The 9435-nt window shown below is 39.3% G+C and overlaps 1 pseudogene; it reads left to right on the forward strand.

The window, feature by feature from the left end:
* Positions 1 to 5468: 5468 nt before the first annotated feature.
* On the forward strand, positions 5469 to 8529 carry LOC113313468 (annotated as a pseudogene).
* Positions 8530 to 9435: the final 906 nt, after the last annotated feature.

Consider the following 9435-nt stretch of genomic DNA (forward strand, 5'->3'; position numbering starts at 1 on the left):
TGAGTGAATCTTATATCAGAAGAGAAGATTCTCAAGCATAAACAAACTAGGTGCAATCAAAGTTCAACCACCGTTAGTCAATTAAATCAATCGAAAACAAAGATAAACCGCAATTATCTAGTTTCCCACCAACGGTACTAATAGAACTTCCCAATCCCAAAGAAGTCTTTAAACCGAGCGGTCGTAAGAGATTTCGCCTAATTAGGTTACTTTCCTCTCCGAATAAGCGGCTCCACCAGTAACAACACAACTGAGGTAGTTTTGCTGGCTCTGAGGATTAGTTTGCTTGAAATGCAAACTTTGATATTTATAGACAAGGAAGTTTGGACACCAAGGAATTTCCAAAACCGAAAATATTCTCAAGATATGAAATATATTCCAAATTCGGTTTCATAATTCCTGGAAATGCTTTGTCCAAATAATGACCGAAAATCTCTTAGAAAATCTCCAATTAGTAAATGCACATTACCGATTTTCATTTTCCAAAAATAAAATTAAAAACCTTAAATAAAAGATTCTCAACTTATTTGTCGATCCTGGATTTTCCTTTAGCTATTAAGGAATACCTTTGAACAATAAAATATAAGCATTATTGCACATGTTCAAAGTATGTCGACATCTTTACTTTGTAAGTCCTCTTTCATACTTACAATCTTGAAACCCATCTGTCACACTTCCAAACAAGTTTAGAATTGGTTCATCTGACTTTCAAGAACTACGTGATTGATCAAGAACACTCAATCACCAAACATGGGTTTCACGGTTCTACCAAAACAAGTTTCGGTTCTACCTCCATGTGAGTACTTTGCATAATCACGCTAGTTACCAAAATTCGGTTGACTAGGTACTAGGATCGGTTCCCCACATATATATGGTATCTAACTTGTACGTGTTGCACATGTCCATAGGATCAGTTCCACTTTGCCTAAAAACGTGTTGCACATGTCCATAGGATCGGTTCCCCTTTCTACTAAAAAATTGTTGCACCTCATACAAGGATCGATTACCCTTTTGTGATAGGTTTCACCTCTTACTAGGATCGGTTCCCCTTTGCCTACAGTTGGTCATACCAATAACACTAAATCGATCATACCATCTTAGGTGATTACTTAAGATCGGTTTCACTAATAAAATTCATACCAATACAAAAGTCAGGCATTTGTGAATAGTTTTACCAAGAACATAAACAAGTCATGAGCGGTTATACTAATCACACATATTGGTAGTTCAAAAGATATGCAATGAATAACAATACCAATAATGCCTAGCGATTTTCCTTTCGATTCACAAAACAAGTTCATGAATTTACTTCCTTTAAACAAATGTAAAACATCGTTTCCTAGGATGAAATCTTCACCTTATACCCATACATAATCACAATAGCATTCAAACGATTATTTCGATGTCTTATATACAAAGTTTAATGGTTAAGCAATAAACCTCGTATTGTATTCCTTAATACTATGTTTAACTAGAGTATAATTATTCATGCTTCACAGTTATGTTTTCAATATGCACGACTTGAAAGATACGTTAGGCAATAAAACAGTTCAAGTCAAATATCACTAACCTCAAGTGGAAGGATGATGTTGTCGTTGTAGCTCCTTACTTCTTCACTTCTTCAAGTCTTCGCAATACTTGTAATGTCTCATATCCTAATACTTTCAAGCTAACCTATACGAAGTTGACTTTATTACATATCAAGCGACTCTTTAAATGAGTTTTGGCTCACTAAAATATGACAACCAAACTTGACATACCAACGCTTGGTGGGTTCAACCGAGCTATGCTCTAACAGAATTCATCCTTAACCAACAAATATTTATCTACTTATAATAACAAAAATAATAGGTTCCCCCTAAAGGGGTAAACCATAGGTTTAGATGTAGGAGATATAGTATGGTAGGTAGAGATGTGTAAAAGATGATACAATATGTCTTCTTAAAGTATTGAGGGTCTTTTTATATAGTGCTCACATAGTCTAGGATTTAAAATCCTGCCGGGACCATGTTTTCCTTGATTTAAAAGCCAAACTCGTGACAAACACCTTATTACGGTTGGGTTCCACCCAGCCGTAACTCTGAGAAGAAAATCGACTCAAAATACCCATAGTTACGGTTGGGTCCGACAACAGCAACAAAAGTTTGTAAGGTTCTGGGTTCTACTTAAACCCAATTGAAGTTATTATGGATAAGATAATCGACTCAATATCTTTAGTTTGTAAGGTTCTGGGTTCTACTTAAACCCAGCCGATCCTGTCAAAACCAACAACAACGGCAACAAAAGTTTGGGAAACAAAAGAATCCTATTATAGGGGCTACATAGATTTGTCTTTGACGGCTCCAATGGGTTCAAATATCATAAAAGTTGATGAGGGACCTAATCTGTAAGAAAAATTCAAAATTACTCTTCCACAACTAACATAATTACCTAACTTAAATCTTATTAAAATTAAAAACAAAAAAGCTAAACCTAAACCAAAAAAAAATAAAAAATCACACATCTTCCTCTTCTCCGCCATTGCCTCTTCTCCAATTATTTTTTCTTCAACGATGATTATCTTAGCCATAATAACTTCAATTGGGGAAGAATTGAAATCTCACGTTCTTTTTTTTTTTTGCGTTTGATTGCATGAATAAGTTAGATTTGGTTTAAACTAGGAATTAAAGATTACTTTCAGAACTGAACACGGTTGGGAAACCAATATTTCTCGACCGCAAACCAATTCTACGATTGGGAAAATATGAATTTCCAACGTAGATTTTTCGGTTGGGAAAATATGAATCTCAATAGTAGAAAGTTTTTACGGTCGGAAAAAAAACCAAATGCTTTTGGTTCTCAAGCATTTGGTTTTCTACAATGACTTTGATTTTTCATCTTCTGAGCCCTCAAAAACCAAATGTTTGGAGCCCAGGTGTTTATGGATAAAAAATGATTCTACTGTTTTTTGGTAATTTGGGGTGTGTTGAATGAGAAACGAATCTAAACCCTAAACAAATGCACTGCACGGGGATGTTTTTAGGTTCGATAAATCAATCTGTAAGACTCTGGCCTAAACCAAGAAATGGTCGTTCCAGATTCAATTCGCTCACAAGGTGAAGGAGAAGGGTTGATCTTAGGGAGGGAAGCAGAGAAGGTGTTTGAGATCAGAATGTTGAACTATGAAGGCGTGGTTGTTTATGACTTGCGTATCAGAAAATGGTTTATGGCTACTTGTGTTGATAACACTTGTGTTTCGTCTTTTCGAAATAGATTGAAAATCTATTTATACAAGTCATTTGAGCGCAACCCTGATCTCGTAGGAACTGGAGGAAGTTAAGTAGTGGAGTAATGGAGTTGTGTAAGAGGTGGTGATCATTACGTGATTACACCTTCACCCATTACTCCATCATTACTAACCGCCCGTCCTTTCCTAACACGTTCTCGTAACGAGCGTGTTGCACGCCGCATGTTGTAAACCACCAGACCAATACCCCAGTAAGCATCCCCCAGTTTGTGACATGTTTGATGTCTCTAATAAGTGGGTCAAGTCGTGGGACGCGCCGCGAGTATAACATGGTGCCATTAGGTGAACCAACTAAGTTGTTTATGAGGCCAATATAAAATATTGTATGTATTCGGTGCATGTGAAGCATCGCGTTTAAGCAGCTCAAACTAATCGATGTGTATGAAGCATCATTGTTTATGAGCTTGATTAAATAAGTCGCGAATAAGCGTCTTAAAGGAGGCATGATCGACCACCTTTGGGTGATCGTTTGTGGACCCTTCGGTCGAGTCATCACTTGGTCGATTTCCTTTTGTGGAAGAAGGATGTCGGTCTTCACAATGTTGCTTTCCTAAAAATAAATTTATACCATCCAACTAGGCTGGCGAAGTTGGATGGTCTTGATCGTTTGCGGCAGTTTCAAACTGCCATTGACGCGACTTTAGGGTTTAGGGGGCCGCGCGGCCAACCCTCTTTGGGCGAGCGATTTCGAGGCATTGAGCCCTAGTTTGTGTAGGCCGATCAATCACGTGTAAAGGTGGGTCCACCGTGATCACGTTGACATCCTCGGGGTTGCTTGAAGTTGGATCTAAGCCGTTCAACTAGGACGGCGAAGATGGATGTCCGTGATTTATTTGTGGCAGTTGTGTAATGTCGTTGACGCAATTCTTAGGGTTTGGAGGTCGATCGACCTACCCCTTTTGAGCGAGCGATTCGAGACGCTGCGTTTGGGTTTGAGCGAGTCGGTCGGTCACGTATGAAGGTGGGACGATAGTGATCATGTTACTACCTTCGGAGCCGTTTAAAATTAAATCTAAGCCACTCGAATCCGCTGGCGAAGATGATTGGTCGATATCGATTTGCGGCAGTAATGTGTTGCCGCAAAGTAATTTTAGGTTTTTTGAAACAGCGTGTTCACGCTTATTTGAGCTGGCGTTTTGATGCACTTTAGCCTTGCTTTGATCAAGTCGATCGACCACGCGTGGAGTTGGTTCGATGTTGAATGCGTTGGCATGTTCTTGATCATTCGAAACACGATCTAAGCCGTCCAATTAGGTCGGCGAAGACATACGAATGCGATCGATTAGCGGCAATTGTATAACGCCGCCTATTCAATTTAGGGTTTTCAAAGCTGTGAGATCATCCTAGTTCAATTGAACGATTTAGCGTGTTATTAACTTCCCATGAGCAAATCGATTGGCAAGGGATAATATCGGGCCTGAGGTGAACGTGTTAGCACTTCCCCGATCGTTTGGAACACGATCTATGCCGTCCAACTAGGCTGGCAAAGTTGGACGGATATGATGACTTTTGAGACCGTTTCTTACGGGTTTAGCTCGTTCGAGCTTCGTTTTTATGCAGTGCAAGCGCTCATGTTTGGGTCGGCGTTTGAAGCGCTCGTGAATGAGCAACACGGGGGCCGATCAACTAGAGGACTGGTGGGCTCGCCGGTGGTTGCTACAGTGATTGCCTAGTCCTGCTAGGAGTAAGCTATGCTTGTTAAACGTGCGGCCAAATTGCGTGGTCGTGATCGTTTCTGAGACTAATATTAACAGTCTAGATTTTCTTTAAGAAATAAATGTGTGTTTGATCACGCTAACTTTAATTAAAAGTGTGTGAATACGTTGATCTCTTTGTCAGAGAGATGTAGTCGGTATTTTTTTTTGTGCAGATCCCAATACTAGCACTTCGGGAGATTCATGCTACTCTGCTGAGAGTGAGCATTGATCGTCATGTCATGTCAGTATTGAGAGTTCGGCTCGGAACATAGCACGGAAAAAATACAAGACAAATCATGCATTAGTTAATAATATTGGCATAAGATAGAATCCGCAGAATATTCGGGATTGCTATCACCATTCTGAATGAACTTTATCTATATACTGAGTTGTTCAATACATGTGTAAAGAATTTTGAGCACTCGTTATTTTTAAATGACCTTTATTCCTTTACAGGATAACACTAAATATAGGGTTTTATAACTTTGATCCTAAACTAAAAACCACCATCAACACCAGGATTCAAATAAAAATGATGGCCGTTGCGCTGTCTAAGCGGAAGCATCAGATGTCCCTCGACTATTTGTAATCGCCCTCGACTATTGGTTTTACTTGCAGGTTCCTTGAGCAATCCGAAAGAAAGAGGAAAGAGCGCGAGCCACTTGTTGTTTTCTTCGACTTTGAAAATGAGAGGAGTCTAAACTAAACATTGGTATTCAATTTCTTTTTAGAAAGGAAATGGCTTAAGAAATGGCTTCTATTCTCTGCCTTTCTAGGGTTCCTTCCCAAATCTTGAGGTACGCCTTCTCTATGTGTATCCTAATTTCATCATAACCTAGTGCAAACTACTACTGCTGCTTCCCGTATCTCATTTTGTATTCAAAGGCATCAGATTTAGTCGTTTCTTTTGAGTTATTCAAGTTACTGTGGAAATTAGTGCGTCTTTACTTCATTTAAATGATTCCATATGTCTTGATGTTGTTTCAATCGTAGCAGGATCTTTTTTAAATTTTTTTTTAAGGTCCGGACGAAATCTGAAACTAAAAGTTCTACTTTTTTTTTCTTCTTTTAATAGAGATAATTATAGGTTATGGATTCAAGTTTTAGAGGTTTAGTCGATTCAATTACTGACTTTAAAGCAAATACTGAGTCTGTTTCTAATGAAAACCTTATGAATTTCTTTAGATTACAAGAGAATAATACCCTTGATCAAAGTTCAATAGATCAAAATCCTAATTTTAGTAGTAATAGTTGTAGTAGTATTACGGATCCTAGTATCACGACCTCATCCTCAAATTTTAATCTTCAAAAAGATTTTTCTCCGGAAGAATATGATTTCTCAGATGTGGTTCTCAAGTACATAACCCAAATGCTTATGGAAGAGAACATTGAAGAGAAAAACAGCCTGTTTCAAGACTGTTCAGCTCTCCAAGCAACAGAGAGACCCTTTTATGAAATTCTAGGCCAGCAGTACCCCCGTTCTCCTCATTACAACCCAGAAAATCAAGTTGACAATAGTAATAACAATAGCAGCAGCAGCAGCAGTAGTAGTAGCATTGCAGCTGAAACTAGTTGGATTGGTGAGTATCAATCTTTATCTCATACCCAAAGTTTTCCTAGTGATTTTACATTCCAGATGACTCCTCAATCATCTTTCAACTCTTCAAATGGTTTCAATGCTGTTGTAGAAGGCAAAGTAGATTTGCCGGAGGAGAAGGTTCAGTTTCATGATGTGTCTTCTGAGAGTGAATCCGGTTGGCAGTTCCAGAAAGGCGTCGAGGAAGCAAATAAGTTTCTTCCAAATGATAAGAACTTGATTATTAACCAAGAGAGTAACGGTTTTCTAATGGAGAAAGAAACAAAGAAACTGGTGACGTTGAGGTCAAGTTGGACAAGAAGGATGAGAAAGAGACTTTGTCAACTGCTTCGAGAGGGAAGAAGAATCTGTACAGGGAAGATTTAGAATTGGAAGAAGGGAGAAGTAATAAGCAATCAGCAGTCTTCTCCGAAGAAACGCTACGATCAGCTATGTTTGATATGGTATTGCTCTGTGAGAATGAAGGAAAATGTGATAAAGCAAATTCAACTCCCAACGACTCCTTAAAGATTGAAGTAAGCAAGAAGTTGCAGCAGAATGAGCAATTAAGAGGGTCTAATGGTGGAAAACCCCGTGGTAGGAAACAGAAGGCTAAAGGGGACATGGTGGATTTGCGGACACTACTTATTCACTGTGCACAAGCTGTTGCTGCTGATGATCGTGGCACTGCTAGTGACCTACTGAAGCAGCTTAGACAACATTCATCCCCGAGTGGAGATGGTTCACAAAGGTTAGCCCATTGCTTTGCTAATGGTCTTGAGGCACGTTTTGCTGGATCAGGGAGCCAGATTTACTCAACCCTCTTGCACAAGAGAGCACCAGCTGCTGATATTTTGAAAGCTTATCATCTCTTTATGGGTACAATCCCGTTCAAGAACATATCAAATTTCTTTGTGAACCAAACAATTGATGATCTGGCTGAAAAGGCTACTACCCTGCATATAATAGATTTCTGTATCCTCTATGGTTTCCAGTGGCCTTGTCTTATCCAGCGGCTTTCGAAAAGAAAAGGTGGTCCACCTAAAATTCGAATTACTGGGATAGAATTGCCGGAACCTGGTTTCCGTCCATCTGAAATGGTTGAAGAAACTGGCCGTCGGTTAGGATCTTATGCTGAGAAATTCCATGTCCCATTCGAGTACCATGCCATTGCTCAGAAATGGGAAACCATTCAACTTGAGGATCTCAATATTGTCAAAGATGAACTCCTTGTTGTCAACTTTTTTGTTTCGAGCTAGAAACTTACTTGATGAGACTGTTATATTGGACAGTCCAAGAAATGCCGTTCTGAACCTGATAAGGAAGATGAATCCCAATGTTTGCATCCATGGGGTTTTGAATGGTGCCTATAGTTCCCCATTCTTCGTCACTCGATTACGTGAGGCTCTCTTTCACTTTTCTTCTTCGTTTGATGTGCTTGAATCAAATATTCCCCGTGAGCATCCAGAGAGGATATTGATCGAGAGAGACATCCTCGGGAAGGAGGCTTTGAACATTATAGCATGTGAGGGATCACAGAGGGTTGAGAGGCCAGAGACTTATAAACAATGGCAGGGAAGGAATATGAGAGCTGGGTTCTTGCAACTCCCCCTGCACAAAGATATACTGAAGAAGGCGAAAGAAAAGGTGAAATCAGGCTACCACAAGGATTTTGTTGTAGATGCAAATAGCCAGTGGATGCTGCTAGGATGGAAGGGAAGAATTCTCTTTGCACTTTCTTCGTGGAGGCCCGTGTAAGATTCTTTTCTTTTCTTGCACTACTGTTCATGTAGGAGGAGGTCATTTGTTATTTTGTTTTTCGTAGTCACTGATAAATCTTATGTTCTGCTAATCTTCTTCCTTTATGGTGTAATAAACTCGCACTGTGTTAAAACACATTAATGTAAAAATGTAAAGTTCAAAACTGAAAATTGAAAATTTACTTCCACAAATAAAAAATTCAACTTTTAGCACAATTTTCTCTGTTAGGGAACGCAATTCTGCAGGCTCTTTTCAAGATTTCATAGAAAGTGAAATGGCTTCTCTGTTGGATATATTGATCTAGGGGTTCACATTTGGTGCTTACAGTCAGCTACACTAACAATTTTATTTACTTTTTGTGATCGAGCAATGTGATTTTTTGTTGTTATTGATTACTTTTCAATGTGAACGTGAATGTTCAGCTCGGCTGTAATTTTCATTACATTAAGAAAACTAATGGACAACTAATGCGGAGAACAGAACCTAAAGGGAGAATGAAACGGAAGTGCTGCTTGCGTCTGATTGCATCCCACTATGCATAGTTCACTAACACTCTGAACTCATTCTTTGTGGGAGCCGTATAGCTCATTACTAAATCTTGTGCGCTCTTTTGAGAGTCTACCAAGACGCTAGATGTTTGGAGATTAACAATCTCTTCCCAAAACCTTGAAGAGAAGTACATAGACTTTGCAAAACCTAGCAACGTTTCTATGCCGCATATAGCCCAGGGCAAGTGTTGCTCTCTCCATGTTGAAGCCTTCTAGAGTTTAGGAAGAAGCCAGAAACATATTGGGGTTCAGAAGCCTCGGGTGCCTCATGTGATGGTGTAGATGGTGGATTTTCGACAAAGGCTAAATTCGCAAACTCATAATTATACGAAGCTCTGATTCAGCAATCAGATGCGAGTATCGAGACACGGGTCTCTCATCGAATTCTCAACGGAGAGTACCTTCTCTCAGAGTACATGTGGATATGTAGTCTCACGACTGGACAACGACATATCTCATGAATACTGAATACTTTCAGTGATTATTTCTATATAGCATCACGTGATGGACGGCTCCTAAACAGCTTGCTCTGCTAGTATAGAGTGATAACGTCTTCAGGAACAAAAA

The sequence above is a fragment of the Papaver somniferum genome, chromosome 9, assembly GCF_003573695.1.
Source record: "Papaver somniferum cultivar HN1 chromosome 9, ASM357369v1, whole genome shotgun sequence".
NCBI classification, from domain to species: Eukaryota; Viridiplantae; Streptophyta; class Magnoliopsida; order Ranunculales; family Papaveraceae; genus Papaver; species Papaver somniferum.